Source organism: Zonotrichia albicollis, chromosome 1 (genome assembly GCF_047830755.1).
Source record: "Zonotrichia albicollis isolate bZonAlb1 chromosome 1, bZonAlb1.hap1, whole genome shotgun sequence".
In the NCBI taxonomy this organism is placed as follows: Eukaryota; Metazoa; Chordata; class Aves; order Passeriformes; family Passerellidae; genus Zonotrichia; species Zonotrichia albicollis.
Genome location: NC_133819.1, coordinates 148600181 through 148616324, shown reverse-complemented (window position 1 = coordinate 148616324; position 16144 = coordinate 148600181).

Genomic DNA, 16144 nt, shown 5'->3' with positions numbered 1-16144 from the left:
CAACAAAACTGCTGTAATAACAACAGTACTGACAATATGATAAGAATTAGGCAAAGAAGTATAGATAGTTGTTGCATGGCTTTGAAAGGGTTCCTCAGGGGTGAAGAGATAGACGAGAATCTTGGCTTCATGATCAGAAGGCTGGATTTATTATTTTATGATATATAATACATTAAGACTATACTAAAAGGAATAGAGAGAGAAGTTCAGAAGCTGCTAAGCTAAGAATAGAATAGGAATGAATACAACAAAGTTCTGTGTCCAAGCAGAAAACAAGGACAACTCTCCCGTGAGTGGTCAGCAAATCCAAACACTCACAGAAGACCAATCACAGGTGCACCTGTTGCATTCCACAGCAGCAGATAGCAATTGTTTACATTCTTCTTCTGGGGCCTTAGCTTCCCAGAAGAGGAAAATTCCCAAAAAAAAGATTTTTATGAAAAAATGTCGGTGACAGATAGTGAATAAATCTGATGTTCCTTCAGCTTTTGGGAACTCCACTCTCATGGAGAATCCAGGTGTACAGCCCTAAGGAGCAGCAGAGATCCCACCCAAGGAGATGCTCACCACCTCTCTTTAATGCAGCTCTGTAAATCTAATATGAAATCAAAAATACACATTTGTTTGGACAGGAATGTTTTTATCAAATGTTTTTACCAGAACACAAATGGCTATATGTTTCTAGAACCTTCCAGTACATCCCCCTTTATTTTTATGTCTAGTGTTATCCTGTGGCCACTCAGGTTGATCTGTGAGGATCTCAAGCCTTAGCACCATGACTGTCAGTGTTTCTTCAAGAAAACCAATTCCTTCAATTCCATGTGTTCCACAAAACTCCCATTAAATGCTCATCCTTCTTGCTGATTCGCAAAAATACTGAAATATACTGGATATTTTAACCTGCAAAAAGAAGATGTCATATGCTCCCTATGCAACACTTCAAACATTAATGGTGTTTACACAAATATCTGTTTACTAATATATTAGCACCAGCTAAATCACTGTGCATATTATCATGTACCCCTCATTTAATTACAGTCAGACCTTTCATGAATTTGTATTAAATAAAATATTAGTGAGTAGCTAAATGTTTGCTCTGTCTTTAAAGTAATTAAAATTTTCCATACAATTTTGGGATAATAGACCTAGTCACTAGTAAACAAAAATTCATTTCATAGTGGGATTTACAATGTGAGAGTTTGTTATACCCTGACATCTTCTTCCAATTACTATGATTTTTTAAAATATAATTTATGAAGCTATAGCACCTGGGGAATAAAGTTTCACATGAAAAAAGTTCAATTTACCATCTGTTTATGCATGAAAACAGATGGGGGCCTCAGACATGTAGGGTCAGCAGCACGTGTTTGACGGGATGGTCTTGTGTTGAAGGCACTAATTTGGAATTGAGAGGGTCTGTGCTATTCTGTCTCCAACAAACAGTTTCTAAATAGTCTTGAGTGAGTCAATCTCATCCTTCCTCCTCTGTGTCACTAAAATAATCTTAATGATTATTTCTCACTATAATTGATGAAGATGAATCAACTAGAATGGAAGTTGATAGCAAACTAGGATTTAGTGATCAAGGATTCATATTTAAAATGTGTTCGGAACAGAAGATGGACCGAAATTATGAAGGGGATAGCATATGCCAAGGAAGTAATCTTGGGAGTATAACTGAGAGGTAAGATGAATTTATAATGAAGAACTTTAATGGTAATTGAGAGTTCTATAGAACAATTTATCAAGATATGATGGTGAAAATGAAAATTTGCAATCAAGGAGCAGTACAGTCTAGTTTCCCAGATCCTCAGATATTTTATCTTTACCATAAAGCACAAATACAAGCAAGCAAATTATTTCTTCTTCCTTGCTCCAAGTCCAGCCCTGGCAGCCATAGCTTACCTTACTGGTAAAGGTATTCACTTCAATCTAATATGCACAGACATTTCACTTAACCCTACATGGTATTTTAACTGACAATATCATCATACAAATCACAGTATGTCTATTAAAAAGGCTAAGAATATCCATCTGACATTTTATTAAGCCAACATCCAGGTCATCCTGAATTCCATGTTAGAATGAATGCGTAAAGATCAAGCTTGGTAGTAAGTTATTCAACAGGAAAATTCAAGATCTGAAGTAAATGTAAAATTACTGGAAATTCCACCCCCCCCCCCAAAAAAAAAAAAGCTGTAATAAAGATAAGAACAAAAGTCAACCAGTCTAACCTGGTTTTTATAGCTTAATGAAAAATCAGATGTCTGAGGAAATCTCTGTGAGGGTCATGCAGCCTTTAAGAATGAAGAATAAGGTTTTCTCCCCTGGAAATCAAATGTTCTTAAAAAGGCTTATTCAACGTTCTTAAAAAGGCTTATTCAACATCAAAAACTCAACATCAAGGATGCCATTTTGAAAATCATGAGTTAGCCAAACATAAAACATTTTCTGAGTACAGTGATAACAGCAACAGCCTCAAATAACAAGCCAGGTGACCTATTGGAACTTATACCACAGTGTTGTAAGGTCTGGAGTCTTTGTTCTGAAATTTAGAAGCCAAGAATCTTAAGCCTGTCATTCATAAATGACTAATTTATGATAGTCAGCAAGAAAAATTGACCATGATCTCTATCAGCAGTGGGTAGGATCCCAAATTTTGAAGAATACCTGTTAGATACTCATTTGTTGTCAAAAAGGAAAAAGAGTGGTGATAAAAATGTTTACTACTGAGGTGAACACTCTGAATTACATTGGTTAGTGGCAGGATTAGCAGTGGTAGTAAGAAAATGCACAATATTATGGCTTTATGGTAATATCAATCAGAATTTAGTTACTATTGAGTTGTGATTAAAAATGGATTCACCCTCATGGGTAGAGCTTATTTCATACTTGTTGCTGAAACACTTTTTAAAAAATTTCTCTTTTTTGGAACAATCTAAAGCATTATGTGGGAATACAATACTCCCAAAAAGATGTACTTAAGCTCTTTTGAAAAGGAATAGATAAAAAGAGAGAAAACAGTCCCAAAATACTGCATAATCCAGTTTTCAAAACCTTCATTTGACAAACAGAAGACTGTCAGTACTACTTGTATTGCTTTCTTCCAGCTCCCTTACTGACTTTGGGCAGTCTCTCTATCTGCCTTTTTCTTACTATCCTGAAGGAAATGTTATATAGACAAGGGACTCATTTTCATTTTCCCTGCTGCTGGAACACATCACCAAGCTCACACAAATTGTTGTTTTTTAGCTGCTGGTGAAATAGCAATGTAATTGTCCCATGTATTTCTACACAGAAGACATTAAGGTTTACATAGGAAAAAAAAAAAGTTGCATTCCTCAATTCATTCTTTCTATGCCTCAAGAAGGTATGGGATATAAAATGAGGGTGTTCTGCAAATCAAAGAGTTGCTGCTAAAGATATCATCCCCACGTCCCAAAGACATAAAAATCCTTGCTAAATATTCTTGAAGAACTTATACAAACGCTTCAAGGGAAATAAGAACCCCAAATATCAATCAGACCCAAAAGGGAAGGATTTGTCTTTGAAACATTGAAGAGAAGAATTTTAAGAGCATTTATTTAGACTATAAAAAGAAAATGAAAATATCAAGAAGTCAAAACTAATGCATTGAGTGGAAACCAAATTCCTTTTTAGGCTTGGTATTGCTTTTTTAAAAAAAAAGTTGTGATAGAAAGAACAGAAAGAAGGTTGTTTCTGTTTTTAAAAAATCTCCTCTGTACTTGCTCTTGGGGATTTGTTTCAGCTACCCTCCTGAAAGGACACAGGGGGATAAAGGCTTTGTCATTTCTCTTTTTGGTACTGCTAAAAATGGAAAATGTCTCAAATTTTCCCAAACTGCCTCATCTCTTCATACCTTTTGTGTTCAGGGGCATGCCCTGATAGACGGGGATTGACTGCAACACAGACCCATGAACCAGGCTGAGGGCACTGGAACAGCCTCCTTCTCCATGTGGGGAAAAGAAGGGAATAAACTCAACTACAGGCAAGCCTTCCTTCCTTCCTTCCTTCCTTCCTTCCTTCCTTCCTTCCTTCCTTCCTTCCTTCCTTCCTTCCTTCCTGCCTTCCTGCCTTCCTGCCTTCCTGCCTTCCTGCCTTCCTTCCTGCCTTCCTCACTGTGTCCTTCCTATCTTCCCTTTCCCTTGTAATCCCCTTTTCCTTACATTTTCTCTCCTCTACATATCGATCCATGCCTTTTTACCCCACTGGTGCTTCCCAGATGGAAGGAAGCAGCACAGTAGCACCAGAAAACATTCCAGATATGAGAAAAGACAGCTTAGATTGTGTTGAAAAATTAAGTTGTAGGAAGTCCAACCATGGGAAGCCTGAAGATGTCTGATTGTGAAGATATTCTTCCCTCATAAATATGCTTTTTGTTTTGTTTTACTTTTCAAAGTTGTGAAATTAAATCCTGCCTTCCAGGAAGGAAATTGATTTTCTATCACCACTAAGAAAGCTTCTTCAACAGAGAGGTGAAAAAACCTGGAATTTCTATTGACATATCACAATCAAATGGGGGCCTTTGGCTATTTCCTCCAACCCACTGAAGCACCAGGGTGAAATAATACATCTTGATGTATAAAAAAGTGCTCTTAAAATATTGTTGCTAATTCACTTTGGGGAGTTTGATCTGGAAGGGCCTGAGGTTACTGTAGAGTCTTAGAAAATTTTATTTTCCTAGGTTTCTGTGTCAGTGAGTTCTGAGGCAAACCATCAAATTCCATAAAACAGTTACAGAACTATTAAACAATATGTTTTCCATGGCTAATCAATTGTGCTCATATCCGGTCTCAAGAGTCATCTCTTCTTTTTGACATAAAGATTTTTTAAATTATTCCAAAATTTCTTTTATGATTTCTTTCTGGTGCAACTTCACCTAGGAATCTTTTTATTGCTTGGAGTAGAATTATAATGTATATAATTGGCTGCCTACAGCAAGACAAGTGCTTAAATGAGGGGCTCAGACTTTCTCATGGAAAAAAGTAGAGTTCCCTAGGAGGTCCCTGGAAATATCTTTTTTATTGATATAATTGATATCATTGATATACAGTATTCCTGTGGTCACTGACTTAAAGTATATGAGTCTGAAAACCTGCCCTTGGCAGGAAGAGTTGCATGCATGACTTGTTACAGATCACTAAGTTATTGAAATACTTTCTTGAAGCTGGAGTCAAATATAATTGATGACAAGAGCTCAAATAAACTTAAAGAACATGTGCCAAAGTCACCCGTAGGCCAGCTCAATTTTCCATGAAATTCACTGAAACAATAAAGGGAACAACACCTGTAACCTCTGAAATATCCACAATTTAATGAACAAAATCAAAAAACTGCATAAAAAAGAGAAATGAATTTTCAAAGTCCTTGAAGTGCTCTCTGCTACAGCAGCCAGCTAACACTTGCATTTTTTTTTGCTCTGTCTTTAACAAATGAAGTTCTGAATGTCCCGATCAATACAGAAGATAAGGAAAGGATTTTTTTAGCATGTGCACAAAAACATACACCATGGATTTAGCAAGCTGTTCCTTCATTCTGGGCAGATGCCAGTTGTGATGTGAAAGCATGAGGTAAAAATACAGGACAGAGTTTGGGAAGCAACCTTGTTTGCGCAGCTACTGATTGATTCCCAAAGAGCTGTTACAGGGTTAACAGGACCACATGAGAAAATGTTACTGAGCTGAGTTTTAAATTTCAGCACCCCATCCAAAATCCCTAGTATAAATCAGCATAAACTGGCTGTGGATGTGGCACACTAATTTGTCAGATCTCACATTTTTTTGGTGAACAACAATCATTTCTTCCCTCGTATTCTTGAAAATAAGAAAGCATTTTGGTGGAAGATTGGCATTTTACTTCCAGTCTGTGCAGAGAAATGTATCTAGTGTTTGATCTTCTATTCATGTATCATTTTCCCTCCCACCTACTGTCCTTGTTGAACAAGAACTTACAGATTCAAGCCCTTTGGGCATGGGTGTCATGGTTAGCAACATGGACATTAAAGCTTAGGCATTGTGACATTTGTATCATGTTCTAGAATTTACTTCAGCAGTAAATTGAAGTACCTTAAGGAATAAATATGAACCTCAGACAACAGATTGTGATCCCAAATTTAATTCTGGAACTGAATTATCCTTGAAAATTGTTTCAAAACTTTCTTCTTCTTCATGTACCTGTCAAGACCCAAAATTAGCCCTCAGTTTTTATTGCTGCTAAATTTTTCCTTGCTGTTAAAAGAACATTGAATTTTTATCACATCAAGTTTCTTTTGAGGGAGAAAGGAAAAGGTAAAATTCTGAGATTCTAAACTGCTTATTTGGCATCTGATACAACGAAGCTGACAAGCTCTACAAGAGAGGAAGCCTACAGAGCACAATATGTAGAAGCATATTGGTATTCATTTATTTAGGTTGCTCCTCGGTGAGTTTGCTGATGTGATATGCAATTTTTAGAACCAGGGTAGGTGGAAAAGTGACCTGAGAGTCATAGGATCTGGATTTAAGGTAGGACTGCATTAGTAAAATAACAGCATTATGATCCACAAGACTGGTGCTTAACTATTATCTGGACTCCAAGGAAATTCAGATTTCTACACTGTTTTATATATAGATGCAGAAATGGGGGGGAAAAAAAAAGTCATGAAAACCCTCTAAAGGTTCCACTTGCTCTGTGATTGTATATATTTAAAGCTAGATCATGTTGCTCAGGTCTGTGAAATGTTGGGTTTTGAATAGCTTCAAGGAGAGTCTCCACAACCCCTCTGGAGACCCTGTTCTGTCGATAACTGCTCCCCTTGCAAAGGATTTTTTACTTGATTTTCTTGGAAATTCCCCTTTTATGTCTTTGACTCTTGTCTTTTGTCCTTTTATTCTATAGTTTTGAGCAAAGTCTGGCTCAATTAGTGGTTGCAGAGAACAGTTAAATGCTTCTAGAGGAAGCTTTTCCAGCCTAAACCAATTCAGCATCTCCTGGTACCCATTTTGCTCCAAACCCTACTCATATTAAGAGTTTCTTGCTCTACATATGCATATCCAGTTTGTTATCATGTCTGTTCTTCTGGAAGCTGTGGAATTCAGACACTTCCCTTTGTCCCAAGAGCAAGCTCCTGCATTTGGTGCTGCTGAACTCCAGGAGTTTTCTGTCAGCTCGTCTCTCAAGCTTGTTGAGAGCCTCTGAACTGTGGCTCTGCCCCTCAGGTCAGTGACAACTTCTCTCATCTTGGTGTCAACCCCAGATTTGCTGCAGGTAGGTTCCCTCTGTCTGTACAGCTTAACAATGGACAGGTCAAAATCTCCAGCTCAGAGACATCTGAGATTCCACCAGAATCACGGAATCAATTAATCAGGTTGGGAAAAACATCTGAGATCCCTGAGCCCAACCTTTGACTGATCACCACCTTATCAACAAGAGCATGGCACTAAGTGCCACATTCAGTCTTTTCTAGAATGACTCAAGGCTTGGTGACTCCACCACTTCCTTGGGCAGCCCATCCCAATGTTTAAAAATCCAGAGTTGACCACCTGAGCTAAATCAGGGTCTGAAATCAGGATACATCACCTTAAAGCAGTTTGATCAGGAAAGCGTAAAGAAAGGCTTGTTCAGGTGCTGAGAAAATACAGCAGCATTTGCTGTTTGTTTTGAAGTGCAAGCAGAACAACTTCTTTTTAGAGGTTACACCTAACAAAACCCCCTGTGCCTGAATAATTTCAAACACATAATTTTCCTCATTGCAACATGTTCTCCAATAAGGAGCCCATTAAGGCCAAGGAAAAAGTAAAATTCCTGTTGAATTTGCTTGACTTTATGGAAAAGTACTTGGGATTGATCAGGTCAGAGAAGGGAGAGAAAAAGTGAGAAAGACCATCTTCCTGAGTTGTACACTGGGAGAAAAGCAGTGTGGGTTCCTAAGATTGCTCTCATATTTTGCATTAAAAATGAAGCTTCATATCTTGTCCTTGATTCCAGAAGGGACAAATTGCATTCCTCCCTGTCTGTACTTCCAGTTATTCTTTCATGTCTCAGCATCAGTCACAAGTAAATCACAGATGTCATGTGCTGAGCTTTTTTCTACTCTTGGCACTTGATTAACAAGCATCAGTATCTGACATTGGAAAGCAGAAGCCTAAGTGAATTCTTACATAGGGATGTTGAAAAAGCAAACTCTGTGACATAAACAGTCTAAATAGCCTCCTATTGAAATACCTTGAATATCTTTATAGATTCCACTGGGGAAACTCTAAGAATCTGGAGTGGCTGCAGTGGACCAGATTTTGCACGCCAAAACCTAGAATCAACCAGTTAACAAAATAATTAATCATAGATAATTAGCTATAAATAAATAGAATAATAGAAAGCAAAAAAAAATGATAAAGGAATCATGGGGAATTAAACTTGACACTTGTCACCCATATGAAATTAAAAATGTGGGAATAGATGGGAAGGCTGTCTCAGGAGCAAATATTTCATGGGGAATGATCAGGAACAGTCAAAAGTAGATGACTGCTCAAATTCAGTTAGACAGACATACTTTATTTTGTTTTATGGAAAGTCCAGCATCTAAATCACATTTAGAAATGTGGCTGTCATCAAATGCCAATACCAAATAGTGGAGGAGTGACATGAGCTTTTACTCACTCCTTAATTATTAATAGCCTTGTTTTGTAGAAATCAGACTTTAGGAAAAGCTGTCAACTCATACACAGAAGAAATTCAGTGGCAATTCACCTCTCTGTCAGGCAGTGGTGCCCAGATTTACTCCACAACTTGGGTTAGAATTTCTCTGGAGCCAGAAAACAGTTGCAAAGCAGAAGAGTTGTTGCTGCTTAGGGTGGGATACTCCTACAGTCCACAAACTCTATGAACTATTGCAATTGACAAAATTGTTCTCTGGTTACTTGGTACAACCAGGTGTGTGTGTTCCTGCAGTTGTAAAGCAAGAAAGTTCTACCTGATCCCTTTACTAAATAAAGAAAAAGAAAAAGAAAAAGAAAAAGAAAAAGAAAAAGAAAAAGAAAAAGAAAAAGAAAAAGAAAAAGAAAAAGAAAAAGAAAAAGAAAAAGAAAAAATTAAAAAATAAAAATAAAATAATAAAAATATATACATAGATATGTATTGCCTACAGTAATGGATCTCATGTGCTCAGTCCTGCCCAGTTTCTGGCCCTGCATCTTGAGACCTTAAAGCTGCCAACACTTCGACGTAAGATCATAGAATCAGAGAAATATTTAGGCTTGAAAAGAGCTCGAAGAACAACAATTCCAACCATTAATCCATTTAAGCAGCAAGATTCTCACTCCAATTAATGGTTCACAGACCTACTTGCTCACAGCAACACATGGACAGCGTGGGTCCCTGCTGTCCCCATTAAACACACATTCTACTCAGAGGCTGGGTCTTGGACCCAGAACCCTCGCACACAGACACACACGTGCAGAAGGGTCCCTTGGTTGGTCTCTAGACATTTTGGACACCTCAGTAAATTGCTGGAATGTCCTGGCCCCTTGATTAGCCAGCTCAAAGGCTGAGCCTCTCTGGAGCCCAGACCATCTCCATATCAGTGCCCTTCTATTGCCCATCAGGGATCCCATAGCCCAGGCACTGACTCCCTCTGTGTGTGAGGTCACAGGGATAACAGCTCCACTGTCCCACTGGGAGAGGCTTGGAGCAATCCTGGAAGAAACTGAGCTCATGTCTAAGGCTGGGGCTCCCCAGCTGCCTTTATGACTCTGCACTCCTCCGTACCTGTGGAGTCTTTACCCTTGTAATCTGTCAATGGTCACTGTCAATGGTCTCTCTGTTACTTCTGGGTAAATTCTGAATACTACCAGCAGTGGGGAAACCCTGAACCTGCCTGATTCTCTCTTTTAATGATTTTTTTTTCTCTCTTTTTTTTCATTGCTTGTTACATGTCTTTTTAAAAAGATGACTGTTTCATTTACTGTTTTGCTGTAAACCCATGGTCAGAGAAATATTGAAAGAAAGTGGTATGTGAAAAAAACACCCACAAAACACAAAGCCACCAGCCCAGCTAAAAGCTTTTTAAACATCCTGTTAGCAGCAAGAGTTTATTAGTTTCTATAGTGCATAATAAAACTGTGTGCATGTCTATTTATTCTTATCAGTGAGGTTTACAAGCAACTATCATCAGCAGGAAGAACAATTGCTACTCCCCTGTTACTCTCATTCCCCACTTTGATAAGTTATTCCTGTTTTGTCTTCAGCAAAATAGCATTAGACTTTAATAACATTGGTATCAAAACCTTCAGACATTCTCAGCTAATTCATAACTAATAAATAAGGTACTTTATGCATTCTGTACTACCATCAAGTACACCAGGGGAGAGGGAAAACAGGGAAATTAGTTCCAATAAGTAAAAAAAATGGGTTATTGAGAAGGTGGCTTCTTCCCAGGAAGAGTAAATATTACTATGTGGAATAATGTTTTAAAACTATTTAGTAGTTTCTCTCCCTTTATTATTTTTCCTTACAAAATTACTCTACCAGCTAAACAAATGAAGGGTGTTGCTAAATTGAAATCCTTACTCAATGCTTGATACATATCAAAGCTTTAATGTGTGAGGGGTTTTTTTCTCATTTCTCCCTTCTGACCCACACATTCTCCTTTCTGGTTTGTTTTTGTTTTTGGTTTTTTTTTTTTTTTTTCTGGAAGGAGTAAAAAATATTTAAGTTACCCACACAATTCATCAAGACTCATTTGAATCCCTCATATCTTTTGTAACTACCTCCATCTCAACAGTGTCATGGTAAAGGAGCTCACTTTGCTTGACCAGTCTCTATATCCCAGAAAGACTCAATTAACAGTTATACTTTTGAGGGGGGAGAAACAGGGAACCAAAATGGCTTCACTTAAAGCAAAATATACCAAGGAAGCCCTAATGATTTCAGGTTTGGAGTACACAAAATCATAAAGGCAAAAACATGAACTATGGACATTTCCAAGAGTAAAAATGTGACAAACTCAAAACCAAATAAAAAAACGAGTGTGTCCCAGACTGGCACCAAAGTAGGAGATTTATCTGACACTGAGACCCAGCAGAAGGATGATGCCTTTGAAATAAGACCAAAGTTCTGAATGCCACAATTTTTATTGCCTTGTACCAATCCTGTCACAGGAGGGACATTCCCAGAAACAGTACTAAATTGTGAAGAGCAGCTTGTATAGGGTCTTCATTAACTAATGAATCCAACTACTTTCTAAACTATACTTGTGTAAGCACCCAGTGTGACTCCCTTCCCTTTGCTCTGACCTGCACTGGGATATAACTTAGGATGCAGAATGCCCCTTTCATACATCCAATTCCTTTGCCTGTTCTTTCTCAGGTAGAATTCATAATTCTCATTTCCAGAGCTCTCTATATTGAATTTTGCAGCCTGGTTTTAGGGTGTGTTTGTGGCCAGATATTAACATCTTAATATTGGCTGTTATTGCAGAAAAATGAATTTGGGTCTTAGGGTTTGGTTAGTCCTGCACAATGTTCATAGCCAGACTAAATATCTCAGCTCCTTTTCCAGTAAATGGAGAGAAGCATTTTCTTCTTGGTGCAATACAGCTTCAAATACAGTAGTTGGTTAAAATAGGACCAAGAAATTACTCATTGAGAAACTTAATATCTCTGCTGAAGAGAATAAGGAACAAGGAACAAGCTTAGCTGTAAATGCCTTATTTAAAATGAAGTTAGCTGAAGTTCATCTCCATCTTCTGGTCAGAAAAAGCTTTGTTCCAGCTGTAGTTCCTTTCTTCTGTAGTGGCTTCTGGTTCAAAGCACAGGCCTGCAGACAGGCATAGCTGAGCTGGCTCAAACTCTGGCACCACTAAAACCACAGTCACTGATTTGTCTCTCCTGACATTTGGAATGGGTTAGTCCAGGTAGGGGTCATTTCTCTTTTCATGTCTCACTGGTAAGGAAGAAAGCTTTGGAATGATGTGAAAACCTGCTGGAATGCAGCATAAATATCAGAAAGTGGTAGAAAATTTACCTATCCTCTCATCCTTATGTGAAGAGACAAGTACACAAAACCTGCCACAATTAATCATCTGCTTCCTAACCAGCTTTGGTCAACCTGAGAAGCCTAGGGCTGTTGTTGCCCTAATTCTGTAAAAGAAGCAGATCTATATTCCTATTTACATGCAAACTGGTCCTTCAAATCACTGTACTTTTTGCACAGATGAGAAAAGGGAGCCAATCTGATGATTTAGTGACCCAGTCCCAAATTGCCAGGCAAATGATCTTTCACAGCAAATCCTGCAAGGTCCTTTCATTTCTCCCCGGAAAATTTAAATTCTTTTTCCTTGATTTTAAAAATAAAATTTACCTATAAAGTCTTTACTAACTTTAGTGTAAAAACAAAGCTCTCCTTTTTTGGTTTTATTAGATTGGATTTTTGAGGGTGTGTTTTTTTTAAATTGTTGTTTGTTTTTGTTTGTTTGGGGTTTTTGTTGTTTTTGTTTGGGGTTTTTTCCCTTGTTTTTTTTCCCAACATTCCCACAGACTGTTATTATCAAAATGCTTCTGTAGGTGTCACAGTTTTGAATCCTTGATGAATACATGCCAGTGTGATAAAAAACTGAATTGAGCTGATCATAGTCTACAGTTAGATGGCTGTGCAGCTCCTTATTCCTGTCAACCATAATTTATCTCACAGACTGTGCCGCTCAGTCCTTGAGCCATTTTGCAGCTGCTGCTTCATTTTAAGTGCCTCTTCTGTCCAAGAGAATTCTGCAGTTGCTGAAGAACAGCTTTCTCTTACCTTGACCCATCATTTCTGCCCCTTTCTGGATGAGCTCTGAAGAACTGTTGCATCCAATCAGGGACAAAATTATTATTTCCTGGGCTCATTCTGTTAGGCATGCTTGTTCTTGTATCATGTTCTGACACCCTGTGTGACTCTTGGGGTGTCCTGTGAACAGCCAGGAGCTGGGCTCTATGATCCTTGTGGGTCCCTGGCAACTCACTGAGGGAGATCCTAGTGGAATGTTGTCGCAGACAACTTTTATGAAAAATCCTTTCCTTAGGATTTTTCCTCCTGAGAAGCTGAGGGGCCTCAGGAACAAAATGTAAACAATGGTAATCTGCTGCTGTGGAATGCAACAGGTGGATCTGTGATTGGTCCATGTTGGATGTTTGTAATTAATGGCCAATCACAGCCCAGATGGCTCGGACAGAGAGTCAGAGACAGCTGCCTTTGTTATCATTCTTTCCTATTCTATTCTTAGCTTAGCTAGCCTTCTGATGAGAGCCTTTTCTTCTATTCTTTTAGTATAGTTTTAATGTAATATATATAATAAAATAATAAATCAAGCCTTCTGAAACATGGAGTCAACATTCTCATCTCTTCCCTCATCCAAGAACCCCTGTGAACACCATTGCAGAATGTTTTCCTGCAAGTCTGAAGGGTGTCCTGATCTCACATCATACTGTTCAATGGCACTGCACTTCAGCTTGATCTTGCCTTGATTCTATGATCATTTCATAAACACTACCAAGATTCAAAGGAGGCATCAACTTACTCTGTATCTCACTGTGGGCTCAAATTTCTTGCACATGGGTTTTGTCCCTGGATGGATCCTGAAGCTGTCTCAAAGAAACTACATCCCTGATGTCAGCTTGTTTCAGTAGAGCCCATGTTTTCTCCAAATGGATCCTTGTGCATTATGAGTCCTAAAACACCAAGATCAGAGGCATTGTGCACTAATAAAAGGACAATGCCACCACTGAATTACCAGCGTGGCTTCCAGGGGGAGGCAATAAACAACAGTAATTTCATGCTTTGCAAGGAATCCAATGAAACTATGAAACTGCACCTTAGCCATCTCCTTGTGTGGAAAAATAAGTGCAGGCAAGCACACACACACACACACACACACACACACATAGATTGTGTCCCAAAAATGCTGAAGGGCTCACAGAGCACACTACGACTAAATGCTAAATGATGTAGGATCAGAAGTCAGGCCCAGAGAGGAGTAATTCCAAAAGCATGGAAGTAAGTGAACTAGTTCTTGCTGTTTAGCCTGGGGTAGAGAGTTCTCTTCCCACTGTGGTCCCTAAAGATATTACTTCTCTATAAAAAACACAAGTTTTCACTCCACTTTTAGTGGTAAGCTCATTTTTTTAATCTGAGGATGGTTTTATTTAAAATGTCTTGATTTGTGTTTAATGTGGAAAATTAAGAGAACCTTACACTAAATTTTCAAAGTTTGCATTCATAGCAATTAGCACCTGCATTATTAGACTAGTCAAAACAAACTGGATCAGGTGTAACAATATTTTGAATGACTACTATGACATATTTTATCATTACAATGCTAGAATAAAAGACACATAATCACTATTTTCTCTATTTCTTAAGAATTTCATCAGGAAATCATTCATTTCATCATTCATTTCATTGTCTATAAAGAGTGGAAAAAACTCACCAATCTAGATTGTACTTCTGGCAAATTTACACTGATTTTAAAATATCTTTTTCTCAGATTCCAATGTGTGCTTTGTTCTGAGTATGAGAACATTTCTTACTAGTTTCATTTCTGAAAACAAATGAACAGTAAAGAATTGTTTGATTTTTCTTAATGAGCTAATTGATTTTAGGTAATTAGATGGAGACACTAACAGAAATAAATAATTAGCTGACTGTCCAGTATTTCCTATAAACTTACCCTTAGAATTCTAGAAAAGCTTTGAATTACATTTAATATGTTTATCTTAATTTTTTTAACAATACAGTTTTCTATGCAAAAAATATTGAACAAAATGACAAGGCAGGTTCTTGCAAATAAAACATCTTTATTTCTTTCAATTTTTTTTGCCTAAAACTAAAACTGCTCATGAGACCCTAATTAAACTTTGTATTTCTAGATTTACTTAAGCAGATCCCCTTGTCCTTTTGCTTCTCTCTTTCCAGCTTAGTCTTTGTATTACTACCATGAAACACACCAATAATCCGTATAAGAACCACTTTTAAAGAACTGCTTGAATCCACTGAACAATTTGCCTACTTAAAATTATTCAAATATTTATACATTCTTTTGACTTTAGAATATGCTGCTTAATACAATCAAGATCAAATCATCTGTGGAGCTACAACCAGTCTTTTTTTGTGGGGTCCTATCCAAATTTAATGATTCTCTGGTTCCCTGTGCTTCAAACAAAAGCAGGTAATGATCAAACTCTTTCCACTGCTGCAAAAGCAGCACAACTCCTTTCTCAGGCCTTATTCAGGTTTGAATTATCTCTTCAAACACCTTAGTCCAAGAAACATGTAGCTGATGTATAATGAGTTTAAGACTTCCTGGATAACAGACTGAACATCACAAACTTGATTAAAGTGAGAAGGATCTGAATGGTCTCATTCATTTTCAGAAATATCTTCAGTCTAAAATTCTGGAACTCTGAGATGTGGCACCCTTGGGATACAATTAAACACTCACCTCAATATGCTCTCAGAGGAGCATATATTTATAATTTCTAATATTAATATGGTTATGATTTCTTATAATAACATAGATTTACAATTTGCCTACACAGTAGTAGTAATTTTGATTCTTTTTCCAAAGAGACTGATATACCAATATCTATCTATTATATTTATCTATATAAAATTTATATACACATGTATATAATATGTACGCGTATATATGAAAAGAATACCTTATTAGGTCCACTGTAAGGCAATTGATTTGACCACATCAGAGAGAAAAATGTAAGATACTTTTAATAATGGCAGATAGTATCAGAGGAGCACTTCTTGTAAGTAAAAAGATTAAACAAAGAAAGGATTTTCCAAACAAAAAATGAAAAGCATTTGTTTTAGTGCCATAGAGGCAAACATTTATCAAGGTATGAAAGGTATTGTGCAAATATTAATAAAGGTATGAAAGGTGGAGTGCAGACAGTAAGTGATACACAAAGAAGTAGAGGAGCTCAGTGAGTTGTGTTGAAATATTACTGAATACAAAGTCCTCCAATATCACTTAAGCCAAACATTATGTTCTCAGAAGATATAAAAAGGAAAGGAAACAGGCTAGAGAAAAATATAAAAATAACATTTCTTATATCAAAATAAAACTTTTAAATATGGCTAAATAAGAGAGCAATGATTTCTG